The sequence below is a fragment of the Oryx dammah genome, unplaced genomic scaffold, assembly GCF_014754425.2.
Source record: "Oryx dammah isolate SB20612 unplaced genomic scaffold, SCBI_Odam_1.1 HiC_scaffold_21, whole genome shotgun sequence".
NCBI classification, from domain to species: domain Eukaryota; kingdom Metazoa; phylum Chordata; class Mammalia; order Artiodactyla; family Bovidae; genus Oryx; species Oryx dammah.
In genome coordinates this window covers 68,234,075-68,255,006 of record NW_024070205.1, presented here as the reverse complement: position 1 = coordinate 68,255,006, position 20,932 = coordinate 68,234,075, and positions in this window count along the sequence as shown.

The window sequence follows — 20,932 nt, the reverse complement described above, 5'->3', positions numbered from 1 at the left end:
TTTGAAAGAAAGCAATTTTCGTTATGTGCACTGCAGAGAGATCTGTAGAATGTGGTTCACTTTTCTGTATTCACTCTTCAGCCATTTTGTACCTGAATTTGAGAAATTTTTACTATTCTGTAAATTTTCCTGTTACAATAGTATTTTCCTAAACTTCACCCCAAACACATTAAAAAGAACCTTTTTATTTATCCCCAATACTATCTACTCTATTTATACTTGTATCAGAGCATCCAGTACTACTTGACTACCTCACCGCAGAGGAATTCAAGGAAGTCAGGGTTTTATGACATTAGGAGAGTCAATTAGAGTCTCCTCAGAAGATACTGAACTTTATTTCCCACACAAACGATGACTTGGTCCATTAAGGCTGCTACAAGAGAATGACGTATACTAGGTGTCCTATAGACAGATTTATTCCTGATAGTTCTGAAGCCTAGGAAGTCCAAAATGAAGGCACCGGTAGACTGTGTTTGGTGAGAGCCTGCTTGCTGCTTCAAACACCTGAGTCTTCCCATTGCATCCTCATCTGGTGGGAAAAGTGGTCTCTGAGGTCTTTTTTGAGTAAGGTCCTAGTCACCCCCACAAAGGTCTCACTCTTAGTACTGTCACTCTGGAATTAGAATTTCAACTTATGAATTTGAGGAGGACACGAACATTCAGTTTTATAGCAATAACCAAAACCAGTTTCTCTTTTGGGGTAAATTATGTGGGTTTTTTTGAAGGGTAATTATTCTTTTTTTCTATTCCATTAAAGTTTATTACAAGATATTGAATGTAGTTTCCTAGGCTATACAGTGAGTCCTTGTTGTTTATCTGTTTCATATATAGTAGTTTGTATCTGCTGATCCTAAACTCTTAATTTACCCCTCCCTCTTTCTCCCTTGATAACCATGTTTGTTCTTTATGTCTGTAAGCCTGTTTCTGTTTTGTAAATAAGTCCATTTGTATAATATTTTAGATTCCACATGTAAGTAATGTCATACCATTTGTCTTTCTTTGACTTCACTTAGTGTGATCATGTCTAGCTCCATCCATATTGCTGCAAATGACATTATTTCATTATTTCTTTGGCTGAGTAGTATTCCATTGCATACTATGTCTTCTTTATCCATTCATTCAGGTTGCTTCCATGTCTTTACTATTGTAAATAGTGCCGCTATGAATATTGAGGTGCGTGTATCTTTTCAAATTGGAGTTTTCTCCGTATATATGTCCAGGGGTAGGATTGCTGGATCATGTGGTGGTTCTAGCTTTACCTTTTTAAGGAACCTCCAAACTGCTCTCCATACTGGCTGCACCAGTTTGTATTACCACCAACAGTGTAGGAGGGGGTACCATTTCTCCACATCTTGAGCGTAATGATACTTAATGTAGTGAGATATAGCATTAATAATCTATCGCTTGTAACAGTCAAAGGACTGAAAATTGTAGATCATTTAGTTTTTAAATCCCTTAAAACTGCCTCACTAATATTGGTTCAGTCATGTTGCTGTCAAAATACAATAAAAGGCAAGGTCAGTTGTAGAGCTGAAAAATTAGAAAATTAATTTTTCCTGTAGTCATGTATGGATGTGACAGTTGGGCCATAAAGAAGGCTAAGCACCAAAGAACTAGTGCTTTCAAATTGTGGTGCTGGAGAAGCCTTTTTTGAGAGTCCTTTTGGACTGCAAGGAGATCAAAGAAGTCAATCCTAAAGGAAATCAACTCTGAATATTCGTTGGAAGGACTGATGTTGAACTGAAACTCCAATACTTTGGCCACCTGATGCGAAGAGCTGACACATCAGAAAAGATCCTGATGCTGGGAAAGATTGAAGGCAAAAAGAGAAAGGAATCGCAGAGGATGAGTTGGTTAGATAGCATCACTGACTCAATAGACATGAATTTGAGCAAACTCCAGGAGATAGTAAAGGACGAGGAAGCATGACATGCTGTAATCCATGGGGTCACAAAGAGTCAGACATGAGTTAGCAACTGAACAACAACAAACAGAAAAATATTGAGAAATTAGCCTTGTTTGTTGGTCTTAGAATGAAAGCTGCTCATTTTCTCCAGTCATTATCATCTTCTAAAGAATTCCTAACAGTCCTCAATTTGAAGTCTACTAGTAGAATAAAGCCCAGTGGGACTTCCTTGGTGGCCCAGTGGTTAAGAATCTGCCTTGCAATGCAGAGGACCTGGGTTTGATCCCTGGTGGGAGAACTAAGATCTGACATGCCATGGGGCAACTAATCCCATGCACAGCAACTAAAGAAGTCCCTGCAACCTACAACTAGAGAAATAAGCCCATGCACCACAACAAAGACTTAGCACAGCCAAAATTTAAACAATAATTTTGAAAAAGAGTATATTGGAGGACAGGAAACCAGTAATTATCTCACTAATTTTTTTCTCCATGAATGTGCATTTTTTATATCATTTTAATAATTTGGAGGTAGTAAAAATAAGCATACATACCACCCAGAGACATTTGTGTATTTTGTTAATCCATTGCTTTTCCTAAAAATAGGAGTAAACAAAAATTATGTTTAGTAACCAGTGGTTTTTCATTCTGCTTTTTACTTAGAAATTGTCCAGGCATCAAAAGATTAGTTATTAATTAATTTAATTCTGTGTCTCATGTCTTAAAGTTAGTTAAGGATCTGGAATTTATGATTTTTAGCTAACACATTAATTCCTCATTATTTGTAGCATTCTAAGAATTTATTGAAAAAGATATCTCTTATTACCATTTCATTTAGTTAAATACAATTAATTACATATATTTTATTTTTATATATGTATTTATATATGCACACATGTATGAATATAATTTTAACCATGGTGTAGAAACAATGATAATTCATTTAACTCATAAAACCAACTTTGTAAATTTAAGAAATTTAAATTTAGAGAAGTTTAACCCTAGTCCTGTATAAAACAAAATATTGTGTTGACATTATTTTTATATAGTAATTAAAATGTAAAATACGTACTATAATGTCTTCTTTTCTTTTGGAATTAAGTTAAGCTTTGTATTCTTATAAGTATATAACTAGGGCTATTCAGTATAAACACTTCTCAGGGTTCACAAACGCTAAGAGTTTTACAATTTTTTTTTAATATTTTGACTGTTTATCTGGACTAGATTTTCCTAACTATGCCAGTTAGAAAGCTAAGCATACAAGTTAATATTGTGGTGTGAAACATGAAGGAAGAAGGTTTGGGACATGGAAGTGGCAGTTTTCGATTGCAAGAAACCCACGAGAACTGCAGTGTTCCCCAAAGATATGCTTGTGCAACGCTGCATCTCTGGAAGTTGGCCAAAGGCTCAGCATCACCAAACACAAGTTGGACAAACCTCTTGCTCTGAAGCAGGTGGAATTATAATTTTAAAACAGAGACTTGAGGCAAAGTTGGTTCAGAAACACTGGTCCGAGGAGACTATGCTCATCAGCCCAGGACCAGCTCAAGCATAGATTTATGAGGTCTCTGCCTGTCCTCTTCCCATAGACTTTCCCTCTAATAGACAACAAAAGAAGCAGACAGGCTTCAGGAAAAAAAATGTTAGAAAGCTAGAAAACAGTTTTACTAAGGAGCAGTTCAGATAACAGATATCTGATAACAGATACTCTTCTGATCAGATAACAGAAGGATCCCCTGACACTTTATTCCGAAGAAAAGAAAGTTAAAACCCAAGACGAAGGCCCTCAACAAAATACTAGAGCTCAATTAAACATCAGTTTACCTCCCCATTGCAGGAATGAGGGCTTTAATCAGGAGACTATGGAAGAGATTTCAGCTGTCCAACCTAGAAAGTTGTGGGTCCTGTTTGTAGCCATAACGATCTGAACTCAGTCTTGGTGGAAATTTCACTTCTGTCAGTGATCTTCACAGAGTGACCACCGGGAGCCCACTGTAGGGGAGCGGCAGTCCACCAAGACCCCTGGGTGCCCCTGTGTGTTCTTTCTGAGGGTGCCAGACTGCAAGTCTCACCCATCTTCTGATTCTAAATAGTTTCTGTGTAAAGTAATAGAGGCAACTAAATGTCAAGGTAACTGCAACCTCACTTCTGTTCAGCCGGCAGGCAAAGAGACTGGTTTAATGGCATCTTGTTATAACCTTTGCTATTGCTCAAAAAGTGCTGGATGCTTAGCCCTGGGTTCTTTTCCTGTAAAGCAACACCCTGAATATACTGGTGTAATCTGGCCCTCCACATCTCCCTGTTAGAACCGAGGCTCAGGAAACCAGTGTAAACATGCTGACAGTCTAGCCACTGCTTCCAGAAATAAAGTCCTTCTCTGATCCAGGAATCTTGTGTCTTTTGTCATCATCTATGAAGCTGATGCAAATTAGCTTGGCAGCTTGTAAGTACAATAAAATCTCAGACCCTTCACAGTTCTTGACCAGGAGTTGGCAAATTTTTCTTGAAGGGTCAGATAAGAGATATTTTAGCATTTGTGAGACATATATAGTCTCTGTTACATATACTTCCTCATATGTTTGTTTAATTTGAAACAATCCTTTGATTTACAAAAAATCACTCATAGCTTTCAAGTCATAGGAAAACAGCCCACAGAGAGGATTTGGCTTGGGTTTGCTGGCTGTTGTTCTTGATACATTTATTAGTCAAAGGAAGTTGGGCATATTGACTGTTTGCTCTAAGAAAGACTACACATTATGTGTATCTGCACAGTATCTCTGTAACAGGATGTTAGGATTACTGTAGGCTTTGGGGCCTGACTTAGGTAATTGGGGGAAGTATTTATGGATGTGGAGCTTTCCTCAGCTATGACTAGATATCTTAATTTTCTCCAACACAAACTTTTTCTGTAAATGGCCAGATGGAAAAAACATTTTAGGCTTTGCAGGTTACCTGTGGTCTCTTTCACATATTATTCTCTGTTTTAATTTTTTTACCTTTAAAAAATGTTAAAACCCACCCTTCACTCAAAGGCTATATGGAAACAGTCAAGGTCCAGATCTGGTCTTATCTTGAAGGCGAGAGGAATGAAGTGAGACCTAAGCTGTAACTGGCAAAGGAGCCCCAATAGTGCTCATGTTTTGATGTGTGCTCAGATCTGATTCCTGAGTGATCTTGTTTTGTCTTGATCCATCGTGGTCACAGAGTGATCTCATTTGAAGTTGGTTCTCTGTAAAATTCTCTGTATTTAGCAGGAGAGCATCATGGCCTCGCTGTTGGTGCAGACCCAGACCCTAGATGGCAAGGACAACTTTTCTCTTTGTAAATGGACAGAGGGCCAGACTGACTTCTCTCACTGTTGGCCTAGCTGGGCCCACCTCAGGTGCCCACTAAGATTTACACTTTACAGCAAACAATTTAATGGGCCTTTTTTTCTGTGCTTGATCCTCATAGCATACTGGAATGTTGGTGAGATTTGACTTAGAGAAACCTGAGATCAAATTTCAATTCTGTCAGCAGTTAAGTATAGCCTTGGTCCTGTTACTTGCCCTTCCTGTTTTCATTACCGGTTAGAGATAGAAATATTTCATCATGGGGTTTGGTTTCAGACTACTTGGATTAAAAACCCAATCTATCAGCTGTGTAACTCTAGACAAGTTACTTAATCTCGTGGTGCTTTGGGTTCTTTATATGTAAAATGGAGATAAGAACAAACCTGTTTCATAGAGTGGCTAAGAATAGTCAATGAAAAAACATGTCAAATACACGTGATCCTTGAACAACAGATTTGGAATTAATGTGTCCACTCATACATGGATTTTTTTTCAACAGTAGATACTACAGTCCTGCACAATCTGAGGTAGGCTGGACTCCCAGATGCAGAACCTTAAATATAGAGAAATCGAGGATACAGAAGACCAACTAGGAATTACATGTGGGGATTTCTGACTGTGCAGTGCCCTTAACCCAAGTAAGCTGTTGTTTGCCATGTGAGTTTCTATACTGGAATCACTCAAATGCAGCATCTGACATATCATTAAGTGTGAGTTATTTTCCCCTCTCCATGGTGCTGATAACCTCCTTTTCATCTGAGCAAGGGTCTGGCATTTTGATCTTTGTTACCTAGTAGGAGGATGGGGTGAAGACACCAGTGCTCTTCTACAGGCTCCAGGTCCCTTCCTTCCAGCTCAGACCTGGAACATTGCTGAGAGGTTCTCTGTGTGCCTTGGACCTGCCCCTTTACCTTTTTTTTTTCTCCTTCCTTCACTTCAGCTGTCCAGACCACCTGGGCCTGCTTCATCCACAGCTTCACAATCAATCCCTTTGTCAGTCACTTCTAATCTGACTTCTGCTACCACCATGACTATTCATGAGAATTTGGTCCCTTGAAAGATAACAGTATCTTTCCTCTTACAAATCTAAGAATCTGTGTAAGTTCTCACTCCCTCACTCCCATCAATGTCCTTTTTTTTTTTTTTTTGCTACTATAGACTCGCCTCTCTTTTCGGAAAACTTTTTCCCTTCATAATTCTGCCTACATTGTCTTGTGTGGATTTCCAGAAAGGATAAAAGATAAAATTCAAGGAAAAAGAAACGGGTTACTAAAGTCCCTCTATGTCCCTTGCCGCTTTTTTTTATTATTACTATCATTTTAATATTTCCTTGGCTGTGCCATCCAGCATGTGGGATCTTAGTTCTCCAACCAGAGACAGATCTCACACCCCTTGCAGTGGAAGTGGAGTCTTAACCAGTGGATCACCAGGAAATTCCTCTCCGCACCTCCCCCACCCAGAACTGTGCCATCTCTTGTTTGTAGAAAAGCTGAAGTCTCCCAGGCTTCCCAAAGTCACAGAGAAGCATTCTCGAGCAGCTGATGATTAGGACAATAGAGTCAGAGACTCAGTGTCTGATGCACATCGCTGAGTTGTTTTACAGATGCTGTGACTGCCACCAGAGGACATGACATAGCGATTCCAACCTGAGCAGCACTGAGTCTGTAGCTGGTGCGATTCTGAGAACTGGCCTCAAGAGCATGGGATTAACATGATTGCTCACAGTAACCTATATCTTTATGGGCATCAAAATAATTGTGACCTGCTCTGCCCATTTATGTAAGGGGGCAAATAAAATTGTCACCAAAGAGATGCTACAGACCCGTGTTGATATCTTCCCCTCGGAGGAGATGGCGCCCTATGTCAGCATGAGAAAATTACAGAAGATAAACCTTGGCCCCCAGCCCCACAGAAACGAAATGATGTCTGACACTGGGGCATTGAAAGCAGCTCTTCTGACCAACCTAGACAGCATATTGAAAAGCAGAGACATTCCTTTGTCAACAAAGGTCTGTCTAGTCAAGGCTATGGTTTTTCCAGTGGTCATGTATGGATGTGAGAGTTGGACTATAAAGAAAGCTGAGCACCGAAGAGTTGATGCTTTTGAACTGTGGTGTTGGAGAAGACCCTTGAGAGTCCCTTGGACTGCAAGGAGATCCAACTAGTCCATTCTAAAGGAGATCAGTCCTGGGTGTTCATTGGTAGGACTGATGTTGAAGCTGAAACTCCAATACATTAGCCACCTGATGCAAAGAGCTGACTCATTTGAAAAGACCCTAATTCTGGGAAAGATTGAGGGCAGAAGGAGAAGGGGACGACAGAGGATGAGATGGTTGAATGGCATCACCGAGTTAATGGACATGGGTTTGGGTGGACTCTGGGAGTTGGTGATGGACAGGGAGGCCTGGCGTGCTGTGTGGTTCATGGGGTTGCAAAGAGTCGGACACAACTGAGCAACTGAACTGAACTTCTGCCCCTTTCCTGTTTACCCATTTCTGTCCCCTCTGACCTTCAAAGAACCTAAGAATAAGATCACTAGGCGATATAACCTAACTCCAGACTTATGCTGTCCTGAATGCACTCCATGCCTTGTCTAATCTGTCAGTTCTTTTCCTAGATAAAAAGTAAGAATTAAGAATTAAATAATTGAAGAATGATTAACTCTTCCTCCCCAAAGACCTCCTAAGGACCTGCAGGCAGATCCTGCAGGTAAGATAACATCTGAAGAAAGAATCAGCCAGTCTGCTGTCAGCTCATAAGGGACACTGATGCAGAACCCAATCACCTGCCTCCATGGTTCACTGAGATTCTTCCCTTCACCCCACTTTTCCCTTTAAAAATCATCGTGGTTGAGCAGGATCTTTGGGGTTGGTCTCTGGATATGAGTCCAGAGTGTCAACTTTTCTGGTTAAATCACCTTTCTTTTCTACTGGTACTTGCCCTCAGATTACTGGCTTTTGAGCAGCAAACAGCTGAACCTGAGTTCTGTAACAAGTCCAGCCTCCTCTTAAGAAAACAGATAGGACAGCACAAAGCAATATTGACCTCCATGGAGACAGAGAGAAGAGATAAAACTTTGAAATGCAAAGGTTGCTGCTGCTGCTGCTGCTGCTAAGTCGCTTCAGTCGTGTCTGACACTGTGCGACCCCCTGTCCACGGGATTCTCTAGGCAAGAACTACTGGAGTGGGTTTACATTTCCTTCTCCAATGCAAAGGTTAGGAAACATTTATCACAGATACTGTTTGTTCAACACCAGATGGCACTCTGGTTATTAATTTGTCTAGTGCAAAGCTTAAAGACTACCCAAGATCTTTTTTTAATGTGAGGTATGGCTGATTTATAATATTATAGAAGTTGCAGGTATGCAATATAGTGATTCACAACTTTTAAAGGTTGTACTCCATGTATAGTTATTATAAAATATTGGTTCTATTCTCTGTGCTGTATAACATACCGTTAAAGTGAAAGTGAAGTCGCTCAGTCATGTCTGACTCTGCAACCCCATGGACTGTAGCCTACCAGGGCCCTCTGTCCATGAAAATTTCCAGGCTGGAGTGGGTTGCCATTTCCTTCTCTCTGTAGCTTATCTATTTATGCACAGTAGTTTGTACCTCTTCATCCCTAACACCTGTCTTGCTCCTCCTCTCTTCCCTCTCCCACTGGTAAGCACTAGTTTGCTCTCTGCATCTGTGTGTTCACCCAAGATTTAAAAAAACAATTTGCTCACACTTCAAAACATAACATTTTCTGGTCTTGTCAGTCTATTGACCAAAGACTTAAGGACACACATATTAGGAATGTAGAAATGACACGAAGTTAAGAAGTTCTTGATAAAAAATAAAAGCTAAATAAATATTTTCATTAGAGCATGTGTGTGTGTGTGTGTGTGTGTGTTGCTCAGTTGTGTCTGACTCTTTATGACCTCATGGACTGTAGCCTGCCAGGCTCCTTTGTCCATGGAATTCTCCAGGCAAGAATCCTGGAATGGGTTGCCATGGCCTCCTCCAGGGGATCTTCCTGAACCAGGAATCAAACCTATGTCTCATGTCTCCTACACTGGTAGGTGGGTTCTTTACCACTAGCACCACCTAGGAAACTCTTCATTAGAGCCTACTGGATGCTAAATCTTCAGTGACTTAAAGTAGTAGAGCTACTTTTTTAAAAGTTCCCCTAATTCATGATTTATCTTTCATTTCCTTCTTAAGTATGTCCAGGGCATACTTGGTTGAGGAATTCCAAGTCTTCCATATAGGCATAAAATACTCCCTATCTGTTTTTCTGTCCCCTGTTCTCCAGGCTCAGAGCATTTAAATATCTCTCAGTTTGACACGTAAAGATTCTGAGTAACTTTTGACATAATCCTTTCCCTTCTTGCTATGCTGGCTGATATTCTAATCTACCTATCAAAGATATTTTCTTATTCATTTCATTCTTGAATTAGAACCTTAGCTATATGCCTTCTGAGTATAAGAACTTAAATAATGTTTGACATGCCCATTCATTATGGCTTACCCTGGGTTTCTACAAAAAGATCAGATAGGTCCTTGTGGTGTAATAAAAATATATATATTTGAGTTTTGCTTCTGGTTTGGTTCCCAGCACAGAGCTCCTAAAACTCTTGCAATTTCCTGAGTGATTGAAGTGTCTTGTTATCCATAACGAATCTCTTTCTCTCATACTGAGTTTATGTTAATGAAGTTATTATTATTTTTTTATTATTAATTTATTTTTGGCCGTGCTAGGTCTTCTTTGCTACTCGGGCTTTCTCTAGTTGCATGAGCAGGGGCCACTCTTCGTCACGACGCGCAGGCCATGGCTTTTCCTGTTGCCGAGCACGGGCTCTAAGACACATGAGCTTCAGCAGTTGCAGCTCATAGGCTCAGCAGTTGTGGCACATGGACTTAGTTGCCTTGCAGCAAGTGGGATCTTCCCAGACCGAAGATCTTCCCAGATCAAACCCGTGTCCCTTGCAGTGACAGGAGAATTCTTAAACCCTGAACCACCAGGGAAGTCCCTGTGAAATTATTCTTGATGGCCCCATATTTAGTTTTCAAGGGAAGTGCTGCTGCTGCTGCTGCTGCTAAGTCGCTTCAGTCATATCCAACTCTGTGCGACCCCATAGACAGCAGCCCACCAGGCTCCCCCATCCCTGGGATTCTCCAGGCAAGAACAACAGTGGGTTGCCATTTCCTTCTCCAATGTATGAACGTGGAAAGTGAAAATGAAGTCGCTCAGACGTGTCTGACTCTTAGCGACCCCATGGACTGTAGCCTACCAGGCTCCTCCATTCATGGGATTTTCCAGGCAAGAGTACTGGAGTGGGTTGCCATTGCCTTCTCTGAAGGGAAGCACTAACTCTGCTTAAAAGATGGACTTTTGATGCCTCTTGCCCCTTCCCCAAACACACATCTCAAAGGAAGGGACTATTTCAAGTACCACCAAGTCAGTGATCCAATCTGTGTCACCCACCCAATGGTACTTTAATACAACTCTGGAGTAACAAGGTTTCAGGGGGCTTCCAGGTTGGTGAACAGGGTGATTTGCTGGGAGGGTGCTGCTCCTGGAGAGGGTGCTGGACTTTGGAACCCAACCTCCTCCCAGCTGCACCCCAAGCATTGCTTCCATTTGCCTGTTCTTGTATTGTATCCTACATAATAAAACTGTAATTGTAAATACAGTTTTGTTTGTTTTGTCAATTATTGAACCTGAAGTGAGGTCATAGTAACTTGTAAGTTTATAGCTGGCTAGGCAGAAGTGTGGGCAGCCTGGACACCCCATTAGTGGCTCATGTTTGAAGTGGAGGCAGTGTTGTAGGACTGAGCCCTTGATCTTTGGGGTCTGTGTCAATTCTGGGTAGTTAGTGTCAGAATTAAATAGAATTGTAGAACACCCAGTTGATGTCAGAGCACTGGAAAACTGGATGCTGTTTGAAAAACCGGAGTCCTTATAAAGCTTTCCTATGAAATAATGTGTTGTAATTTTTGTACTTGTTGAATGAGAAACTCTGTAATCCCAAAAAGCTTGTAATGAATTTCAGGCATAGTTGTAAACTGCTGCTGCTGCTGCTAAGTTGCTTCAGTCGTGTCCGACTCTGTGCGACCCCGTAGACGGCAGCCCATCAGGCTCCCGTGTCCCTGGGATTCTTCAGGCAAGAACACTGGAGTGGATTGCCATTTCCTTTTCCAATGTATGAAAGTGAAAAGTGAAAGTGAAGTCGCACAGATGTGTCCAACTCTTCTCGACCCCATGGACTGCAGCCTACCAGGCTCCTCCACCCATGGGATTTTCCAGGCAAGAGTACTGGAGTAGGGTGCTATTGCCTTCTCCAAGTTTTAAACTAATGTGCTTTTAATGGGGTCACACAGAGTTGGACACGACTTAAGTGACTTAGCAGCAGCAGCAGCAGTTTTTAATTTAGAGTTGGAGTCTATTTGGGAGGAAAACACAAGGGGGAGACATTGTTCAGAATCAGACAGTGCATGGGCACACATAAGTTTGTTTTTACCTTTTCAGATGGGGGTGTTTTTAACAGCGACGTCAAAGTAAAAATATGACACTTCTTTGTAAACAATGAAGTTGACACTGAACTTTTTATTGAATGAAAATAAAAACAACAAAAAACAAATGGGATCTAATTAAACTTAAAAGTTTTTGTACAGCAAAGGAAAAGAAACCATGAATAAAACAAGCAGACAACTCTCAGAATGGAAGGAAATATTTGCAAATGAAGCAACCAACAAGGCATTAATTTCCAAAGTATACAAGTAGCTCATGCAGCTCAATGTAAAAAACAGACAACCCATCAAAACTAGGCAGAAGATCTAAATAGACATTACTCCAAAGAAGATGTACAAGTGGCCAAAAAGTACATGAAAACATCAACAGCACTAATTATTGGAGAAATGCTAATCAAAACTACAATGAGGTATTGTCTCACACTGGTCAGTACAACCACCATCAAAAACCTACAAACAATAAATGCTGGAGAGAGTATGAAGAAAAGGGAATGATCCTACACTATTAGTGGGAATTTAAATTGGCACAACCACTATGGAAAACAGTATGCTGGTTTTATTAAAAAAAAACTAAAAATAGAGCTACTATATGACTTAGCAACCCCACTCCGGGTATATACGTGAAGAAAACCAGAATTCAAAAAGATACATGCACCCCAGTGTTCTCTGCAGCACTTTACAATAGCCAGGACACAGAACCAACCTAAATGTCCATCAATGGAGGAATGGATAAAGAAGATATAGTACATGTATACAATGGAATGTTACTCAACCGTAAAAAAGAACAAAATAATACCATTCATAGCAACATGGATAAACCTAGAGACTGTCACATTGAGTGAAGTAAGTATGGTACAGAAAGACAAATATCATATCAATTATATGTGGAATCTAAAAATAAAAGGTACAAATGAGCTTATTTACCAACAGAAGTAGAGTTACAGATGTAGAAAACAAAATTATGGTTACCAGGGGATAAAGGAGGAGAGGGATAAACTGGGAGATTGGGATTGACATGTACACACTACCATACATAAAATATAATAGTGTATATATGTCAATTCCCTGGTGGCTCAGATAGTGAAGAATCAGCCTGCAATGCGGGGGACCTGGGTTCAATCCCTGCGTTGGGAAGATCCCCTGGAGAAGGGCATGGCAACCCACTCCAGTTTACTTGCCTGGAGAATCCTATGGACAGAAGAGCCTGGCAGGCTACACTCCACGGGGTGGCAAAGAGTAGTCAGATATGACAGCGGCTAACACTTTCACAGTACTCTGTAATGGCCTATATCAGAAAAGAATCTAAAAAAAAAGAATATATGTGTGTATGTATGTGTGTGTGTGCTTAGTTGCCCAGTTATGTGCAACTCTTTGCAACCCTTTGAACTGTAGCCTTTCCTCTGTCCATGGAATTTTTTGGCTAAGAATACTGAAACGGGTTGTCATTTCCTCCTCCATGGGATCTTCTCAGCCCAGGGATTGAACCCTGTGTCTCCTGCATTGCTAGCAGATTCTTTACCTGCTGAGTCATAGGGAAGCCCATATATATAAATACACACACACATACATACTACATACATACATAAAAGAGATTCACTTTGCTACACACCTGAAACTAACACAACATTGTAAATCAACCACACTCTAATAAAAATTAAATAAAAACTGTTGAAAAGATAGTGTTATTTCTTATTAGTTCCTCATTATGAGGGATACCTTTTTGTATTCTATGTCTAGAACAGAGGCTGACATAATAAAAGATGAAGTAATACAGTAAAACAAACCTAGAAAATGAATATAATGTGAAATCCACAGGATGTTAACAAAACACACAGGACTTCAATGAAATATCAGGATTTCTCTAGGCTGTGTTATGTGTGGTAGACTGCAAAATGGTCCTTCACTCACCACGTGGAGGTCAAACCCCTGAAACCTGGGAATGCTACCTTATGTAGAAAACTGAGTCTGCAGAGGCAATTTAGTGAAGGGCCTAGAGGCGAAACCATCCAGGATTATCCCGCTGAGCCCTCAGTCTATTCACAGTGTCCTTGTAAGAGACTAACAGATGAAAAGGGGATATGAAGACAGAGGCAGAGATTGAAGAGGTGTGGCTACAAGTCAAGGAACATTTGGAGCTACCAGAGGTGGAAAAGGAAGGAAATGAATTCTCTATAGCTGCCTCTAGAAGGAACACAGCCCTGCCATAATTTGGACTTTGGGTTTCCAGAACTGTGAAAGAATAGATTTCTGATCTTTTAAGTTTGTGGTAGTTTTTTTTTTTACAATAGCCCTAAGGAAACAACAGCAATACAATAGCTGATCCTTGAGGACTCATGATCACATTCTATTTAAAGGAAGAGTTTTGGAGGAAGAATTTTCAAATGTTCCTAGATGGCTAAGGTCCACAGGTTGGACCCACTCTAGAGAAACTCCCTTAAGGTTCTTTCAAGGCAATCTCTTTTACTGATCTGAGTGACTTTCAATGCTAGGAAGGGGAAAACACTGCTTTTAATGTAAACACAATGTGTGAGCTTTAATTGAAAATTAAAATATAAAAAACAAATTTGAAAAAACATTGAAAGATATGTTAATTCTTTTAATGAATAACACATTGAATCATGAAAAAAATTATAGAATGCCTAAAACTGTGTTTGGAGCTTCCCAGTTGGCTCAAGTGGTAAAGACCCCACCTGCCAATGCAGGAGACGTAAGAGATGTGGGTTCAATCCCTTGGTTGGGAAGATCCTCTGAAGGAGGGCATGGCAACTCACTCGAGTATTCTTGCCTAGAGAATCTCATGGGCAGAGGAATCTGACAGATCTATGATCCACATGGCTGCAAAGAGTCGGACACAACTGAAGCTACTTAGCAGGCATACTCACAGGTTGTAATTAACAATGTATCCTTGATCTACCTATACTGGCTATCCCGTCTTATAGCCACAGCTTTCATGTAAATAAACAGCTGGCATATTTCTTCTTGTGTCATTGTAGAATTCAAAATTTTGCCTCCAAAACACCATTTCTGTAGCTACTCAGAGTTCAACTCAGTTCAGTCACTCAGTCGTGTCCAACTCTTGTGACACCTTGGACTAGAGCACGACAAGCCTCCCTGTCCATCACCAACTCCCGGATCTTACTCAAATTCATGTCCATCGCATCAGTGATGCCATCTAACCATCTTATCCTCTGTCATCCCCGTCTCCTGCCGTCAATCTTTCTCAACATCAGGGTCTTTTCAAATGAGTCAATTTTTCGAATCAGGTGGCCAATGTATTCGAGCTTCACCTTCAGCATCAGTCCTTCCAATGAATATTCAGGACTGATTTCCTTTAGGATGGACTGGTTTTATCTCCATGAAGTCCAAGGGACTCTCAAGAGTCTTTTCTAACTCCACAGTTCAAAAGCATCAATTCTTTGGCACTCAGCTTGCTTTATAGTCCAACTTTCACATCCATACACGACTACTGGTAAAACCATAGCTTTGAGTAAATGCACCTTTGTTGGCAAAGTAATGTCTCTGCTTTTTAATATGACATCTAGGTTGGTAATACCTTTTCTCCCAAGGAGCAAGCATCTTTTAATTTTATGGCTGCAGTCACCATCTGCAGTGATTTTGGAACCCCCAAAATAAGGCCTCACATTGTTTCCATTGTTTCCCCATCTATTTGCCATGAAATGATGGGACTGGATGCCATAATCTCAGTTTTCTGAATGTTGAGTTTTAAGCCAGCTTTTTCACTTTCCTCTTCACTTTCATTAAGAAGCTCTTTGGTTCTTCTTCACTTTCTGCCATAACTGTGGTGTCATCTGTATATCTGAGGTTATTGATATTTCTCCGGGCAATCTTGATTCCAGCTTATGCTTCATCCAGCCCAGCATTTCTCATGATGTACTCTGCATATAAGTTAAATAAGCAGGGTGACAATATATAGCCTTGATGTACTCCTTTCCCAATTTGGAACCAGTTTGTTGTTCCATGTTCAGTTCTAATTGTTGCTTCTTGACCTGCATACAGATTGTCAGGAAGCAGGTCAGGTGGTCTTTCAGAATTTTCCAGTTTGTGGTAATCCACACAATCAAGGCTTTGGCATAGTCAACAAAGCAGAAGTAGATGTTTTCTGGAACTCTCTTGCTTTTTCAATCATCCAACCAATGTTGGCAATTTGATCTCTGGTTCCTCTGCCTTTTCTAAATCCATCTTGAACATCTGGAAGTTCACAGTTACGTACTGTTAAAACCTGGCTTGGAGAATTTTGAGCATTACTTTGCTAGCATGTGAGATGAGTGCAATTGTGTGGTAGTTTGAGCATTATTTGACATTGTCTTTCTTTGAGATTGGAATGAAAAGTGACCTTTTCCAGTCCTGTGGCCATTGGTGAGTTTTCCAAATTTGCTCACATATTGAGTGCAGCACTTTCACAGCATCATCTTATAGGATTTGAAATACTCACCTGGAATTCCATCACTTCCACTAGCTTTGTTCATACTGATGTTTCCTAAGGCTGACTTGACTTCGCATTCCAAGATGTCTGGCTCTAGGTGATCATACTATCATGATTATCTGGGTCATGAAGATCTTTTTTGTATAGTTCTGTGTATCCTTGCTACCTCTTCTTAATATCTTCTGCTTTTGTTACGTCTTTACCGTTTCTGTCCTTTATTGTGCCCATCTTTGCATGGAATGTTCTCTTGGTATCTCTAATTTTCTTGAAGAGATCTCTGGTCTTTTCCATTCTATTGTTTTCCTCTATTTTTTTGCATTGATCACTGAAGAAGGCTTTCTTATCTCTCCTTGCTATTCTTTGGAACTCTGCATTCAAATGGGTATAACTTTCCTTTTCTCCTTTGCCTTTTACTTCTTTTCACAGCTATTTGTAAGGCTTCCTCAGGCAACCATTTTGCCTTTTTGCATTTTTCTTGGGGATGGTCTTGATCACTGCCTCCTGTAAAATGTCATGAACCTCCATCCATAGTTCTTCAGGCACTCTGTCTATGAGATATAATCCCTTGAATCTATTTGTCACTTCCACTGCATAATTGTAAGGGATTTGATTCTGTCTAGTCAAGGCTATGGTTTTTCCTATGGTCAGGTAGGGATATGAGAGTTGGACTGTGAAGAAAGCTGAGCGCTGAAGAACTGATGCGTTTGAACTGTGGTGTTGGAGAAGACTCTTGAGAGTCCCTTGGACTGCAAGGAGATCCAACCAGTTCATTCTGAAGAGATCAGCCCTGGGATTTCTTTGGAAGGAATGATGCTAAAGCTGAAACTCCAATACTTTGGCCACCTCATGCGAAGAGTTGACTCATTGGAAAAGACTCCGATACTGGGAGGCATTGGGGGCAGGAGGAGAAGGGGACAACAGAGGATGAGATGGCTGGATGGTATCACTGACTCGATGGCCATGAGTCAGAGTGAACTCCGGGAGTTGGTGATGGACAGGGAGGCCTGGCATGCTGCGATTCATGGGGAAAGAGTCAGACACGACTGAGTGACTGAACTGAACTGATTTAGGTCATACCTGAATGGTCTAATGGTTTTCCCTGCTTTCTTCAATTTAAGTCTGAATTTGGCAATAAGGAGTTCATGATCTGAGCCACAGTCAGCTCCCAGTCTTGATTTTGCTGAATGTATAGAGCTTCTCCATCTTTGGCTGCAAAGAATATAATCAATCTGATTTGGGTATTGACCATCTGGTGATGTCCATGTGTTGAGCCTTCTCTTGTGTTGTTGGAAGAGGGTGTTTGCTATGACCAGTGTGTTCTCTTGGCAAAACTCTATTACCCTTTGCCCTGCTTCCTTCTGTACTCCAAGGCCAAATTTGCCTGTTACTCCAGGTGTCTCTTGACTTCCTACTTTTCCATTCCAGTCCCCTATAATGAAAAGGACATCTTTTTGGGTGTTAGTTCTAAAAGGTCTTTTAGTCTTCATTGAACCATTCAACTTCAGCTTCTTCAGCGTTACTGGTTGGGGCATAGACTTGGATTACTGTGATTTGAATGGTTTTCCTTGGAAACGAACAGAGATCATTCTGTCGTTTTTCAGATTGCACCCAAATACTGGATTTTGGACTCTCTTATTGACCATGATGGCTACTCCATTTCTTCTAAGGGATTCTTGCCCACAGTAGTAGATATAATGGTCATCTGAGTTAAATTCACCCATTCCAGTCTATTTTAGCTCGCTGATTCCTAAAATGTCAGTGTTCACTCTTGCCATCTGTTTAACCACTTCAAATTTATCTTGATTCATGGACCTAACATTCCAGGTTCCTACGCAATATTGCTCCTTACAGCATCAGACTTTACTTCCATCACCAGTCACATTCACAACTGTGTGCTGTTTTTGCTTTGGCTCCATCTCTTCATTCCTTCTGAAGTTATTTCTCCACTGATCTCCAGTAGCATATTGGGGTTCATCCTTCAGTGTCCTATCTTTTTGCCTTTTCATACTCTTCATGGGGTTCTCAAGGCAAGAATGCTGAAGTGTTTTGCCATTCCCTTCTCCAGTGGACCACATTTTGCCAGAACTCTCCAGCATGACCCATCCGTTTTGGGTGGCCCTACATGGCATGGTTCATAGTTTCATTGAGTTAGACAAGGCTGTAGTCCATGTGATTAGTTTGATTAGTTTTCTGTGATTATGGTTTTCAGTCTGTCTGCCCTCTGTTGGAGAAGGATAAGAGGCTTATCGCTTCAGGAAGCTTCCAAAAGCTTCCTGATGGAGAGACTGACTGAGGGGGAAACTAGGTCTTGTTCTGATGGGTGGGGCCATGCTCAGTAAATCTTTAATTTAATTTTGTTTTCTAACACCATACACAAAAATAAACTCAAAATGGATTAAAGATCTAAATGTAAGACCAGAAACTATAAAACTCCTAGAGGAAAACATAGGCAAAACACTCTCTGATATAAATCACAGTAAGATCCTCTATGACTCACCTCCCAGAGTAATTGAAATAAAAGGAAAAAATAAACAAATGGGACCTAATTAAACTTAAAAGCTTTTGCACAATGAAAGAAACTATAAGCAAGATGAAAAGACAGCCTTCAGAATGGGAGAAAATAATAGCAAATGAAGCAACTGGCAAAGAATTAATCTCCACAATATACAAGCAGTTCATGCAACTCAACACCAGCGAAATAAACGACTCAATAAAAAAATGGGCCAAAGAACTAAACAGACATTTCTCCAAAGAAGACGTATAGATGGCTAACAAACACATGAGAAGATGCTAAACATCACTCATTATCAGAGAAATGCAAATCAAAACCACAATGAGGAACCATCTCATGCCAGTCAGAATGGCTGCCATCAAAAAGTCCTACAAACAATAAATGCTGGAGAGGGTGTGAAGAAAAGGGAGCCCTCTTACACTGTTGGTGGGAGTGCAAACTAGTAGACCCACTATGGAGAACAGTGTGGAGATTCCTTAAAAAACTGGAAATGGAACTGCCACATGACCCAGCAATCTCACTGCTGGGCATACACATCGAGGAAACCAGAATTGAAAGAGACACATGTACCCAATGTTCATTACAGCACTGTTTACAATAGCCAGGACATGGAAGCAACCTAGATGTCCATCAGCTTATGAATGGATAAGAAAGTTGTGATACATATACACAATAGAATATTACTCAGCTATTAAAAGGAATGCATTTGAATCAGTTCTAATGAGGTGGATGAAAACAGAGCCTATTATACAGAGTGAAGTAAGTCAGAAAGAAAAATGCCAATACAGTATATTAACACATGTATATATGGAATTTAGAAAGACGGTAATGATGGCCCTATACAAGAGACACCAAAAGAGACACAGATATTAAGAACAGCCTTTTGGACTCTGTGGGAGAAGTAAGGGTGGGATGATTTGAGAGAATAGCATTGAAACAAGTATATTCAGTTCAGTTCAGTTCAGTCGCTCAGTCATGTCCCACTCTTTGCGACCCCATGAATCACAGCATGCTAGGCCTCCCTGTCCATCACCAACTCTTGGAGTTACTCAGACTCACGTCCATCAAGTCAGTGATGCCATCCAGCCATCACATCCTCTGTCGTCCCCTTCTCCTCCTGACCCCAATCCCTCCCAGCATCAGAGGCTTTTCCAATGAATCAACTCTTTGTATGAGGTGGCCAAAGAACTGGAGTTTCAGCTTCAGCATCATTCCCTCCAAAGAAATCCCAGGGCTGATCTCCTTCAGAATGGACTGGTTAGATCTCCTTGCAGTCCAAGGGACTCTCAAGAGTCTCCTCCAACACCACAGTTCAAACGCATCAGTTCTTTAGTACTCAGCCTTCTTCACAGTCCAACTCTCACATCCATAGACGTCTGGACCTTTGTTGGCAAAGTAATGTCTCTGCTTTTGAATATACTGTCTAGGTTGGTCATAACTTTTCTTCCAAGCAGTAAGGGTCTTTTAATTTCATGGCTGCAGTCACCATCTGCAGTGATTTTGGAGCCTAAAAAATAAAGTCTGACACTATTTCCACTGTTTCCCCGTCTATTTCCCATGAAGTGATGGGACCGGATGTCATGATCTTCGTTTTCTGAATGTTGAGCTTTAGGCCAACTTTTTCACTCTCCACTTTCACTTTCATTAAGAGGCTTTTTAGTTCTTCTTCACTTTCTGCCATAAGGGTGGTGTCATCTGCATATCTGAGGTTATTGATATTTCTCCTGGCAATCTTGATTCCAGCTTGTGTTTCATCCAGTCCAGCGTTTCTCATGATGTACTCTGCGAAATAGATGACCACTCCAAGCTTGATGCATGAAACAGGGCACTCAAAGCTGGTGCACCAGGACAACCCAGAGGGATGGGATGGGGAGGGAGGTGGGAGGGGTTTTCAGAATAGGGGACACATGTACACCTGTGGCTGATTCATGTCAATGTATGGCAAAACCCACTACAATATTGTAAAGTAATTAGCCTCCAATTAAAATAAATAAATTAATTAAAACTAAGATCATGGCATCTAGTCACTTCATGGGAAATAGATGGAGAAACAATGGAAACAGTGACAGATTTTATTTTTTCGGCTCCAAAATCACTGCAGATGGTCACTGTAGCCATGAAATTAAAAGACGCTTGCTCCTTCGAAGAAAAGCTATGACAAACTTAGAAAGCATATTAAAAAACAGAGACATTACTTTGCCAAGAATGTTCTGTCTCGTCAAA